Source organism: Artemia franciscana, chromosome 17 (assembly GCF_032884065.1).
Source record: "Artemia franciscana chromosome 17, ASM3288406v1, whole genome shotgun sequence".
NCBI classification, from domain to species: domain Eukaryota; kingdom Metazoa; phylum Arthropoda; class Branchiopoda; order Anostraca; family Artemiidae; genus Artemia; species Artemia franciscana.
Genome location: NC_088879.1, coordinates 31525142 through 31530440, shown reverse-complemented (window position 1 = coordinate 31530440; position 5299 = coordinate 31525142). Strand labels below are relative to the sequence as shown.

The 5299-nt window shown below is 26.8% G+C and overlaps 1 long non-coding RNA gene across 1 annotated transcript; it reads left to right on the top strand.

Annotated features, from left to right (window-relative positions):
• The first annotated feature begins 2070 nt into the window (after positions 1-2070).
• LOC136037627 (uncharacterized) lies at positions 2071-3262 on the top strand. Its single transcript, XR_010619993.1, has 2 exons — positions 2071-2250; positions 2887-3262. It is a non-coding gene; the product is annotated as an uncharacterized LOC136037627 (long non-coding RNA).
• Positions 3263-5299: the final 2037 nt, after the last annotated feature.

The window sequence follows — 5299 nt, the reverse complement described above, 5'->3', positions numbered from 1 at the left end:
TTCTTTTTTAGTTCTTTTAGTTTTTACCTTTTTTAGTTTTTTTTAGTTTTTTTAGTTTTTTAGCTTTTTTTATTTTCTTTTATTAGTTTTTAGTTTATTTTATGGTTTTTTCTTTTTTTAGTTTTTTATCTTTTTTTAGTTTTTTTTTAGTTTTTAAGCTTTTTTAGATTTTTTTATTTTGTTTTCTTTTTTTTTGTAGTTTTTACCTTCTTTAGATTTTTGCTTCTTTTATTTTTTTAGCTTTTTTAGTTTTTTTTCGTTTTTTCTTTTTAGTTTTTTTGTAGTTTTTATCTTTTTTATTTTTTTGTATTTTTATTCATATTTTTTTAGTTTTCTTTTTCTCTTTTATTTTTCAGTCTTTTCCTTTTTTTAGTTTTTTTCTTTTTTAGTTTTTAGTTTTTTTTTAGTTTTTTACCTTTTTTTAGTTTTTTTAGTTTTTTAGATTTTTTAGTTTTTTTATTAGTTTTTAGTTTTTTTTGTAGTTTTTGCCTTTTTTTAGTTTTTTCAGTTTTTTTAGTTTTTAGTTTTTTACCTTTTTTTATTTTTTTTTAGTTTTTTAGCTTTTTTAGTTTTTTTTTCTTTTTAGTTTTTTTTGTAGTTTTTACCTTTTTTAGTTTTTTTTCTTATTTTGTATTAGTGTGAAATAATTCAGACGTCATATGCGGACAAACATGACGTCACCTGATCCATCCACAGATCCACACACAGACAACTTATTTTTATATATATAGATATATATATATATATATATATATATATATATATATATATATATATATATATATATATATATATATATATATATATATATATATATATATATATATATATATATATATATATATATATATATATATATATATATATATATCTATATTCACAGGTTGGACATAGGGAGACAACTACAATGGCGCGTAACTAATATGGCGCGTAACGACTTACGCGCGCGGGGGGGGCTTGGGGGGGGGCGCGAAGCGCCCCCACCAACTAGGTGTTGGGGTGGCGCGAATATGTGTGTGTGTGTTTTTAATTGCGTAAAACTTGCGAATATACAACATTCTTCGCTGTCCCATTGTCTGTGCATATAAATAGATTGTCAGGTTTACTGACTCTTGAACATGCAACATATAATTGTCCATGGGAAAAACAATCTGTATTCAGATCTATACCTCATTATTCTAATGATGTGTACCTGTGTCCCGGTCGTCATTTATATTCCTTGTGTCCCGGTCATCATTTGTGTCCCGGTGTCCCAGTTTGTAATTTCTCTTTGAGTGTCCCGGTCGTCATTTATATTCCCTGTGTCCCGGTGTCCCGGTCGTCATTTGTGTCCCGGTCTGTAATTTCTCTTCGAACAATCCATGGGTCCCGGTCGTCATTTATATATCTTCCCTGTGCCCCCGGCGTCCCTGTTGTAGTTGTGTCCCTGTGTCCCGGTCGTCTTTTATATTCCCTGTGTCCCGGTGTCCCAGTCTGTAATTTCTCTTTGAGGTTCCCGGTCGTCATTTATATTCCCATGTGTCCCGGTCGTTATTTGTGCCCCGGTCTGTAATTTCATCAGTTGACAAACATGACGTCAGTCGACAAACAACTTCATGACGCATACAGCTCAATCCTTATAATGACGTCAGTCGACAAACATGACGTCAGTCGACACACAAACATGACGTCACTCGACAGGCACACAGACAACTTATCTATTTTTATATATATAGATACGTCAGTTGACAAACATGACGTCAGTCGACACACAAACATGACGTCAGTAGACAGATACACAGACAAACAACTTATTTTTATATCTATAGATTAATTGAATCAAAACAAAACGTTATTGTTATTATGCTTTTCACACTTACCTATGTGACCCTTTTCCAAAGACACACAGACATGACGTCACTTGACAGACATAACACACATACAACTTTTATATATATATATATATATATATATATATATATATATATATATATATATATATATATATATATATATATATATATATATATATATATATATATATATATATATATATATATATATATATATATATATATATATATATATATCTATATATATAAAAATAAGTTGTCTGTCTGTGGATGTATGGATGGGTCAGGTGACGTCACCTGAAAAAACTGGATCAGGTGACGTCAAAACTGAAAAAACTAAAAAAAGGCAAAAACTACAAAAAAAACTAAAAACTAATAAAAAAAATAAAAAAGCTAAAAAACTAAAAAAACTATAAAGGTAAAAACCAATAAAAAACTAAAAAAAAACTGAAAAAACTAAAAAAAGGCAAAAACTACAAAAAAAACTAAAAACTAATAAAAAAAGTAAAAAAGCTAAAAAACTAAAAAAACTAAAAAAACTAAAAAAAGGTAAAAAACTAAAAAAAATAAAAAATAAAAAAAAACTAAAAAAAAGGAAAAAACTGAAAAATAAGCTAAAATAAAGGTAAAAACCAATAAAAAACTAAAAAGAAAAAAAGGAAAAAACTAATAAATGACGACACTCAAAGAGAAAGCGACCAGGACAAAAGGAATGTTCGATTAGCAATCAACAAAGCACCGGGACACAGGGAGTATAAATGACGACCAGGACATAAGTAAAAAAAAAAACTATCTATATATATAAAAATAAGTTGTCAAACTAAAAAAAGGCAAAAACTACAAAAAAAAACTAAAAACTAATAAAAAAGCTAAAAAACTAAAAAAACTAAAAAAAAGGCAAAAACTACAAAAAAAACTAAAAACTAATAAAAAAATAAAAAAGCTAAAAAACTAAAAAAACTAAAAAAACTAAAAAAAGGTAAAAAACTAAAAAAACTAAAAACTAAAAAAAACTAAAAAAAAGGAAAAAACTGAAAAATAAGCTAAAATAAAGGTAAAAACCAATAAAAAACTAAAAAAAAAAACTGAAAAAACTAAAAAAAGGCAAAAACTACAAAAAAACTAAAAACTAATAAAAAAAGTAAAAAAGCTAAAAAACTAAAAAAACTAAAAAAACTAAAAAAACTAAAAAAAGGTAAAAAACTAAAAAAAATAAAAAATAAAAAAAACTAAAAAAAAGGAAAAAACTGAAAAATAAGCTAACATAAAGGTAAAAACCAATAAAAACTAAAAAGAAAAAAAGGAAAAAACTAAAAAAAATTTTCATCTAAAAAACTAAAAAAAACTAAAAAAGGTAAAAACTAAAAGAACTAAAAAAGAAAAAAATAAATGACGACACTCAAAGAGAAAGCGACCAGGACAAAAGGAATGTTCGATTAGCAATCAACAAAGCACCGGGACATAGGGAGTATAAATGACGACCAGGACATAAGTAAAAAAAAAATTAACAAAACTAAAAAGAAGGTACCGGAGGAAATAGGGGGATGTAAATGACGACCGGGACACCGGGACAGGGAATGGTCGATTAGCAATCACCATCAACAAAGCTCAAGGGCAATCATTAGAATCATGAGGTATAGATCTGAATACAGATTGTTTTCCCATGGACCATTATATGTTGCATGTTCAAGAGTCGGTAAACCTGACAATCTATTTATATGCAAAGACAATGGGACAGCAAAGAATGTTGTATATTCGCAAGTTTTACGTAGTTAAAACCATATATATATATATCTATCTATATTCACAGGTGGGACATAGGGACACAACTACAATGGCGCGTAACTATTATGGCGCGTAACGACTTACGCGCGCGGGGGGGCTTGGGGGGGGCGCGAAGCGCCCCCACCAACTAGGTGTTGGGGTGGCGCGAAGCGCCACCCCAACAGCTAGTATATATATATATATATATATATATATATATATATACATTGTATTTGTGTCCCTGTGTCCCAGCTGTGAATAGGTATATATATATATATATATATATATATATATATATATATATATATATATATATATATATATATATATATATATATATATATATATATATATATATATATATATATATATATATATATATATATATATATATATATCTATATATATAAAAATAAGTTGTCTGTCCGTTACGCCAGATTATATTTTCTATATATATAAAAGAAAACAAACTAGAATGTAAAAACTGGAAATTGCATAAATATTTCGAAATATTTTGACAATAGATTAAAGTAATTCGATAAAAGAAAAATGGTAAAAAACTAAAAAAAAAAACTAAAAAGAAAAAACTAAAAAAAAAAAATTAAAAATTGAAAAAATAAAAAAAAGAAAAAACCTAAAAAGAAAAAACATCAAAAAATTAAAAAGATAAAAAACTAAAAAAAAACTAAAAAAGCTAAAAAACTAAAAAAAAAGAAAAAACTAAAAAAACTGGGAATTGCACAAATGTTTCAATATATTTTGACAATATATTTAAAAATAAGTTGTCTGTCCGTTACGCCAGATTATATCTTCTATATATATAAAAGAAAACAAACTAGAATGTAAAAACTGGAAATTGCATAAATATTTCGAAATATTTTGACAATAGATTAAAGTAATTCGAAAAAACAAAAATGGTAAAAAACTAAAAACAAAACTAAAAAGAAAAAACTAAAAAAAACTAAATAAAAAATTAAAAAAAGAAAAAAACTTAAAAGAAAAAATGTAAAAAAAATAAAAAATAAAAAGGTAAAAAACTAAAAAGAAAAAAAAACTAAAAAAAACCTAAACAGCTAAAAAAAAAGAAAAAACTAAAAAAAACTGGGAATTCCACAAATATTTCAATATATTTTGACAAAAGATTAAGGTAATTCGAAAACCTTAAAACAGATACCCAAAATTTGAGGTTTATTATCAATAAAAAGAAGAAACTTAAAAAAGAAAAACTAAAAAGAAAAAAATAAGAAAAGAAAAAACTAAAAAAGAAAAAAAACTGAAATGAAACTGTATCTATATATCTATATAAATGACGACCAGGACACTCTAAGAGAAATTACAGACTGGGATACCGGGACACAAATGACGACCGGGACACAGGGAATATAAATGACGACCTGGACACAGGGACACAACTCCAACGGGGACGCCGGGGGCACAGGGGGATATATAGATGACGACGGGGACACAGGGAATTTTCGATTAGCAATCACCATCAACAAAGCTCAAGGGCAATCGTTAGAAAAATGCGGTATAGATATGAATACGGATTGTTTTCCCATGGACAATTATTATGTTGCATGTTCAAGAGTTGGTAAACCTGACAATCTATTTATATGGACAGACAATAGGACAGCAAAGAATGTTGTATATTCGCAAGTTTTACGTAGTTAAATATATATATATATATATATATCTATATATAT